At 39.1% G+C, this 8,690-nt stretch overlaps 1 long non-coding RNA gene across 2 annotated transcripts in view; it reads right to left on the bottom strand.

The window, feature by feature from the left end:
- Positions 1-500: 500 nt before the first annotated feature.
- The window catches only part of LOC309627204, a 35,735-nt gene continuing 27,545 nt past the window's right edge, over positions 501-8,690 (bottom strand). The window contains exons 2-3 of one of the 2 annotated variants that reach the window (XR_014243590.1): positions 1,673-1,754; positions 501-1,367 (exon numbers count right to left, since the gene is read on the bottom strand). This is a non-coding gene — a long non-coding RNA (uncharacterized lncRNA). Of the gene's footprint in view, positions 1,755-8,690 lie in introns of both variants that reach the window. The other variant, XR_014243589.1, reaches the window with a different exon arrangement.

The following is an 8,690-nucleotide window of genomic DNA, read 5'->3' as shown; positions in this document are numbered from 1 at the left end:
CAGATGCACTGATGGCACGTGGCATCATTGATCTTCATTTCTGCAGGGCACTGCCAGGGCACCGGGGTTTCTAACTGAACCACGGAACTTCTGGAAACAGTAGCCTAAAATGTTTCTCTGCCATCTGGTCTTTTAATGACCCTTCAGCTCAAAATGCCAAGGCTTCCAGAGAAGCAGTCTGGACTAAAATGCTAGTTTTTCTTCCTGGGACAGCTGCAGAAAGAAAGTTCTGAAGACACAGGCAATTTGAGATTCTTTCGTTTCAGGAGAACTGCCCCTGAATAAGAACAACCCCTTCTTTTTGTGTGTGTTGTTTGCATATTTACTTATTTTTTTAATTTTTTAAATTAATTTTTATTGGAGCATAGTTGATTTACAATGTTGTGTCATTTTCTGCTGTACAGCCAAGTGAATCAGTTATACATATACATATATCCACTCTTTTTTAGATTCTTTTCCCATATAGGTCATTACAGAGTATTGAGTAGGATTCCCTGTGCTATACAGTAGGTTCTTATTAGTTATCTATTTCATATATAGTAGTTTGTATATGTCAGTCCCAATCTCCCAATTTATCCCTCCCTCCCTTTTCCCCTTGGTAACCAGAAGTTTGTTTTCTACATCTGTGACTCTATTTCTGTTTTGTAAATAAGTTCCTTTGTACTATTTTTTTAGATTTCACATATAAGCGATATCATTTGTCTTTCTCTGTCTGACTTCACTTAGTATGACAATCTCTAGGTCCATCTGTGTCGTTGCAAATGGCATTATTTCCTTCTTTTTTATGGCTGAGTAATATTCCATTGTATATATGTACCACATCTTCTTTATCCATTCCTCCGTCAATGGACATTTAGGTTGCTTCCATGACCTGGTTATGGTAAATAGTGCTGCAGTGAACATTGGGGTGCATGTATCTTTTTGAATTATGGTTTTCTCTGGATGTATGCCCAAGAGTGGGATTGCTGGATCATATGGTAGCTCTATTTTTAGTTTTTTGAGGAACCTCCATACTGTTCTCCATAACAACCCCTTATTTTTGATTCACCATCACATCACTCCTCACAGCAATTGTGTGGGGTAGGTGTTATTAGACCCATTTTACAGCCAAGGTGAGTGAGACACAAAGGGAAGAAGTCTGTTTAGGGTAAGCTGCTCACAAACAGTAGAGCTTGGTCTCAGATAACATTGGAGTCAAATGAATCTACACATTCTCAAGTACAAGCCCGTTACGTTACAAAGGAGAGAACTCATGTTTAGGAGGTTAAGCGTCTGGTCTGCAGTCACACAGCTGGACCCGTACTTTGGGTCTTGTGCCTCCCAGCACACTGCTCCAGTGGGGCCACCACAGCACTCTTGAGGAAAATCTGTGCCACAAACATGCCAATGAGCTCTGCAGTCATCATACTTGGAAACCTTCCCTTGCTCAGAGGATAATCAGCCACCCTCTCCTCCGTACACCCAGGGCACATGGCACTTAGCAGATAGGACTCCAGCTGTCTCTCTATGTGTAAGCTGTCTTCACTAAACCAGGAGCCACCTGTGGGCAGGAACCACATCTTCTTTATTTTTCCATCTCTGAATCTAAAACAATGCCCCAATATGGTGTCATGTTGACTTCATTCATTCATTCACCCATCCATCCATTCACAAATGTTAACTGAGCACTTACTATGTGCTGAGCTTTATTCAGGGCTGGCGAGGCTGTGGTGAACAAAACAACCCAGGTATTGGCCTTCGTGGGACTTGTGGACCTGTGGGATGAGGCAAACAATAAACTAGTCAGTGAATGAATAGGTAAATAGATAATTTCAAACGGTGATCAGTGCTTCATAGACAAAAAGAAGGAGAAAAAATAAGATAGGGATGGAAACGTGATATCTGAACTGAAACCTGAGTGATAAGAAGGATCCAGCCCTGCCAGAGCTTCTCGGGCAGAAGGAACCAAGGGTGCAGAGGGGGTGGTGTCTCCAAAAATGCAGAAAGATGACCAGGCAGCTGGAACACAGTAAGCAAGGAGGAGAGTGATGCAAAACAAGGTCAGAAGGTAGGCAGGGGCAGATCGTGCTGAACTATGAAGGTCAGGGCAAGGAGTCTGGAATTTCCTGGGAGTGATGAGAAGCCATGGGACAGGGGGTAAGCAAAGGAAGGTCCTGACTTGACTGACACCGCCAGAATATCCCCCTGACCACTGTGGGGAGAGAAGAGACTGTAGGAAGCGTACAGCTCATAGCTGCAGGAGCCACAGGAAGGGTTCCCTGCCCAAGGCGTGGTACCTCAGCCAGGAGTTCCAGATCAGCATCTCCAGGAACCGAACCACATGACAACACGTGCCAGCTGCAGTGACGCAACAGGAAGGACACCAAATCACCCAGGTTGCATTCTTGCCAAAATGTTGAACTTGAATCTAATCGTACGGAAACAACGAAACTGATCCAGGGTGATGGGCATTCTACAAAACAGACGAACTGGACTGTTTTTAAAAAAAACCCTCAAAATCCTGGAGGACAGCTCTAGAAAAAAAGTGTGACTAAAGAGACATGACCACTAAATGCAGTGCATAGTTCTTGAATGGAGTCTGGAGACTCCGAATGGAGTCTGGAGGCGGTTTGAATATCCCTGCAAAGAACATACCTGGGATTACAGGGGCTATTTAAATATGGACTGTATATTACAAAATATTAATGTATCCATGATAAACTTGTTGAGGGTGACAATGATGTCGTGCTCATGTGGGAAAATGTCTTCATTTTTAGGAGATGCATGTTGAATTGCTGGGAGGTGAAACAGCAGGATGTCTCCAACTGACTTTAAAATGTTTCAGCCAAAAAAAGGGAGTGAGAGAGAGACAGAGAATGAGAGACAGAGAGAGACAGAGGCACAGACAGAGACAGAGATAAGATAAATGTAGTTAAATGTTAATAATCAACCAATCGAAGTGAAGAGCAAACAGGTGTTAATCTTCCTGCTTGTCTATAGTTTGAATTTTTTAGAATAAAAAATTGGGAGGATGGGAAATAAGTAAACAAATGAATCAGTTGAGTAAACAAGAGAGATCTGAGGAGTTTCTTTCCTTAACAGCTCTATGACCAGGGTGTTCACATTGATTCTGATGTGGACAGTTCTGGAAGGATGGGGGCAGGACCAGAATGAAGGATCTTTCTTGGTCTTCTCCAGATTGCGGATATTTTTTTAATTTGGAAATTCCCAGAGCAGCAGGGACAAGGTGTGTAATGTTTTAGTGGCTGCTGCCATCTTGTGGATCTCAGAGTCGCAGAGGATGGAAGCCAAACCTTCAGGGTCACCTTATGCTAATGAGCTGCCCTCCTCCTCCTGGTGGCCAACTCGCTGGAGGTTAAAGGTTTAAGCACTTCTAGTAACTTCCTTCCAGAATGAGCACCAGTGAAACACAACCTCCATCCTTCAACCCCGGAGGCCCAGCATCTTTTGCCTTTAAAATTACCAGGCCTAACAGAACTGTCATTGATTTTTTTGTGTGTGTGTGAGTGAAGCCATCTTTATTTTATTTTTTTTAACATCTTTATTATAGTATAATTGCTTTACAATGGTGTGTTAGTTTCTGCTTTATAACAAAGTGAATCATTTATACATATACATATGTCCCCATATCTCTTCCCTCTTGCATCTCCCTCCCTCCCACCCTCCCTATCCCACCCCTCTAGGTGGTCACAAGGCACCTAGCTGATCTCCCTCTGCTATGCAGCTGCTTCCCACTAGCTATCTGTTTTACGTTTGGTAGTGTATATATGTCCATGCCACTCTCTCACTTTGTCCCAGCTTACCCTTCCCCCTCCCCGTATCCTCAAGTCCATTCTCTAGGAGGTCTGCATCTTTATTCCCGTCTTGTCCCTAGGTTCTTCTGCCATTTTTTTTCTTTTATTTTCTATTTTTTTTTAGTTTACATAAATATGTGTTAGCATACGGTATTTGTTTTTCTCTTTCTGACTTACTTCACTCTGTATGACAGTCTCTAGGTCCATCCACCTCACTACAAATAACTCAGTTTTGTTCCTTTTTAAGGCTGAGTAACATTCCATTGTATATATGTGCCACATCTTCTTTATCCATTCGTCTGTTGATGGACACTTAAGTTGTTTCCATGTCCTGGCTATTGTAAATAGAGCTGCAATGAACATTGTGGTACATGACTCTTTTTGAATTATGGTTTTCTCAGGATATATGCCCAGTAGTGGGATTGCTGCGTCATATAGTACTTCTATTTTTAGTTTTTTAAGGAACCTCCATACTGTTCTCCATAGTGGCTGTATCAATTTACATTCCCACCAACTGTGCAAGAGGGTTCCCTTTTCTCCACACCTTCTCCAGCATTTACTGTTTGTAGATTTTTTGATGATGGCCATTCTGACCAGTGTAAGATGAGATCTCATTGTGGTTTTGGTTTCCATTTCTCTACTGATTAATGACGTTGAGCATTCTTTCATGTGTTTGTTGGCAATCTGTATATCTTCTTTGGAGAAATGTCTATTTAGGTCTTCTGCCCATATTTGGATTGGGTTATTTGTTTTTTGATATTGAGCTGCATGAGATGCTTATATGTTTTAGAGATTAATCGTTTGTCAGTTGCTTCATTTGCAAATATTTTCTCCCATTCTGAGGGTTGTTTTTTCATCTTGTTTATGGTTTCCTTTGCTGTGCAAAAGCTGTTAAGTTTCATTAGGTCCCATTTGTTTATTTTTGTTTTTATTTCCATTTCTCTAGGAGGTGGGTCAAAAAGGATCTTGCTGTGATTTATGTCATAGAGTGTTCTGCCTATGTTTTCCTCTAAGAGTCTGATGGTGTCTGACCTTACATTTAGGTCTTTAATCCATTTGGAGTTTATTTTTGTGTATGGTGTTAGGGAGTGTTCTAATTTCATTCTTTTACATGTAGCTGTCCAGTTTTCCCAGTACCACTTATTGAAGAGGCTGTCTTTTCTCCACTGTATATTCTTGCCTCCTTTATCAAAGATATGGTGACCATATGTGCGTGGGTTTATCTCTGGGCTTTCTATCCTATTCCATTGATCTATATTTCTGTCTTTGTGCCAGTACCATACTGTCTTGATTACTGTAGCTTTGTAATATAGCCTGAAGTCAGGAAGCCTGATTCCTCCAGCTCCGTTTTTCTTTCTCAAGATTGCTTTGGCTATTCGGGGTCTTTTATGTTTCCACACAAATTGTGAAATTTTTTGTTCTAGTTCTGTGAAAAATGCCAGTAGTAGTTTGATAGGGACTGCATTAAATCTGTAGATTGCTTTGGGTAGTAGAGTCATTTTCACAATGTTGATTCCTCCAATCCAAGAACATGGTATATCTCTCCATCTATTTGTGTCATCTTGAATTTCTTTCATCAGTGTCTTATAATTTTCTGCATACAGGTCTTTTGTCTCCTTAGGTAAGTTTATTCCTAGATATTTTATTCTTTTTGTTGCAGTGGTAATTGGGAGTGTTTTCTTAATTTCACTTTCAGATTTTTCATCATTAGTGTAGAGGAATGCAAGAGATTTCTGTGCATTAATTTTGTATCCTGCTACTTTACCAAATTCATTGATTAGCTCTAGTAGTTTTCTGGTAGTATCTTTAGGATTCTCTGGTATAGTATCATGTCATCTGCAAACAGTGACAGCTTTACTTCTGCTTTTCCAATTTGGATTCCTTTTATTTCTTTTTCTTCTCTGAGTGCCGTGGCTAAAACTTCCAAAACTATGCTGAATAATAGTGGTGAGAGTGGGCAACCTTGTCTTGTTCCTGATCTTAGTGGAAATAGTTTCAGTTTTTCACCATTGAGGACGATGTTGGCTGTGGGTTTGTCATATATGGCCTTTATTACGTTGAGGAAAGTTCCCTCTATGCCTACTTTCTGGAGGGTTTTTATCATAAATGGGTGTTGAATTTTGTCAAAAGCTTTCTCTGCATCTATTGAGATGATCATATGGTTTTTCTCCTTCAGTTTGTTAATATGGTGTATCACGTTGATTGATTTGCGTATATTGAAGAATCCTCGCATTCCTGGGATAAACCCCACTTGATCATAGTGTATGATCCTTTTAATGTGCTGTTGGATTCTGTTTGCTAGTATTTTGTTGAGGATTTTTGCATCTATGTTCATCAGTGATATTGGCTTGTAGTTTTCTTTCTTTGTGACATCTTTGTCTGGTTTTGGTATCAGAGTGATGGTGGCCTCGTAGAATGAGTTTGGGAGTGTTCTTCCCTCTGCTATATTTTGGAAGAGTTTGAGAAGCATAGGTGTTAGCTCTTCTCTAAATGTTTGATAGAATTTGCCTGTGAAGCCATCTGGTCCTGGGCTTTTGTTTGTTGGAAGATTTTTCATCACAGTTTCAATTTCAGTGCCTGTCATTGGTCTGTTCATATTTTCTATTTCTTCCTGGTTCAGTCTCAGAAGGTTGTGCATTTCTAAGAATTTGTCCATTTCTTCCAGGTTGTCCATTTTATTGGCATATAGTTGCTTGTAGTAATCTCTCATGATCCTTTGTATTTCTGCAGTGTCAGTTTTTACTTCTCCTTTTTCATTTCTAATTCTATTGATTTGAGTCTTCTCCCTTTTTTTTCTTGATAAGTCTGGCTAATGGTTTATCAATTTTGTTTATCTTCTGAAAGAACCAGCTTTTAGTTTTATTGATCTTTGCTATCGTTTCCTTCATTTCTTTTTCATTTATTTCTGATCTGATCTTTATTATTTCTTTCCTTCTGCTAACTTTGGGGTTTTTTGTTCTTCTTTCTCTAATTCTTTAGGTGTAAGGTTAGGTTGTTTATTTGAGATGTTTCTTGTTTATTAAGGTAGGATTGTATTGCTATAAACTTCCCTCTTAGAACTGCTTTTGCTGCGTCCCATAGGTTTTGGGTCATTGTGTTTTCATTGTCATTTGTTTCTAGGTATTTTTTGATTTCTTCTTTGATATCTTCAGTGATCTCTTGGTTATGACGTGGTGTGTTGTTTAGCCTCCATGTGTTTGTATTTCTTTCAGATTTTTTCCTGTAATTGATATCTAGTCTCATAGCGTTGTGGTCGGAAAAGATACTTGATATGATTTCAATTTTCTTAAATTTACCAAGGCTTGATTTGTGACCCAAGATATGATCTATCCTGGAGAATGTTCCATGAGCACTTGAGAAGAATGTGTATTCTGTTGTTTTTGGATGGAATGGCTTATAAATATCAATTAAGTCCATCTTGTTTAATGTATCATTTAAAGCTTGTCTATCCTTACGTATTTTCATTTTGGATGATCTCTCCATTGGTGAAAGTGGGGTGTTAAAGTCCCCTACTATGATTGTGTTACTGGCGATTTCCCCTTTTATGGCTGTTAGTATTTGCCTTATGTATTGAGGTGCTCCTATGTTGGGTGCATAAATATTTACAATTCTTCTTGGATTGTTCCCTTGATCATTATGTAGTGTCCTTCTTTGTCTCTTGTAATAGTCTTTGTTTTAAAGTCTATTTTATCTGATATGAGAATTGCTACTCCAGCTTTCTTTTGATTTCTATTTGCATGGAATAGCTTTTTCCATCCCCTCACTTCCAGTCTGTATGTGTCCCTAGGTCTGAAGTGGGTCTCTTGTAGACAGCATATATATGGGTCTTGTTTTTGTATCCATTCAGCCATTCTATGTCTTTTGGTTGGAGCATTTAATCCATTTACATTTAAGGTAATTATCGATATGTATGTTCCTACTCCCATTTTCTTAATTGTTTTGGGTTTGTTATTGTAGGTCTTTTCATTCTCTTGTGTTTCCTGCCTAGAGGAGTTCCTTTAGCATTTGTTGTAGAGCTGGTTTGGTAGTGCTGAATTCTCTTAGCTTTTGCTTGTCTGTAAAGGTTTTAATTTCTCCATCAAATATGAATGAGATCCTTGCTGGGTAGAGTAATCTTGGTTGTAGGTTTTTCTCCTTCATCACTTTAAATATGTCCTGCCACTCCCTTCTGGCTTGCAGAGTTTCTGCTGAAAGATCAGCTGTTGACCTTATGGGGATTCCCTTATATGTTATTTGTTGTTTTTCCCTTGCTGCTTTTAATATTTGTTCTTTGTATTTAATTTTTGAGAGTTTGATTAATATGTGTCTTGGAGTGTTTCTCCTTGGATTTATCCTGTATGGGACTCTCTGTGCTTCCTGGACTTGACTAACTATTTACTTTCCCATATTAGGGAAGTTTTCAACTATAATCTCTTCAAATATTTTCTCAGTCCCTTTCTTTTTCTCTTCTTCTTCTGGGACCCCTATAATTCGAATGTTGGTGCCTTTAATGTTGTCCCAGAGGTCTCTGAGACTGTCCTCAATTCTTTTCATTCTTTTTTCTTTATTCTGCTCTGCAGTAGTTATTTCCACTATTTTATCTTCCAGGTTACTAATCCGTTCTTCTGCCTCAGTTACTCTGCTATTGATCCCTTCTAGAGAGTTTTTAATTTCATTTATTGTGTTGTTCATCATTGTTTGTTTCCTCTTTAGTTCTTCTAGGTCCTTGTTAAATGTTTCTTGTACTTTCTCCATTCTATTTCCAAGATTTTGGATCATCTTTACTATCATTATTCTGAGTTCTTTTTCAGGTATATTGCCTATTTCCTCTTCATTTGTTAGGTCTGGTGGGTTTTTGCCTTGCTCCTTCATCTGTTGTGTGTTTCTCTGTCTTCTCATTTTGCTTAACTTACTGTG

The sequence above is a fragment of the Balaenoptera borealis genome (genome assembly GCF_965194805.1).
Source record: "Balaenoptera borealis genome assembly, chromosome: 3".
Lineage (NCBI taxonomy): Eukaryota > Metazoa > Chordata > Mammalia > Artiodactyla > Balaenopteridae > Balaenoptera > Balaenoptera borealis.
Note: the sequence above shows the minus strand (reverse complement) of the source record. Positions and strands in the feature narration are given on the sequence as shown.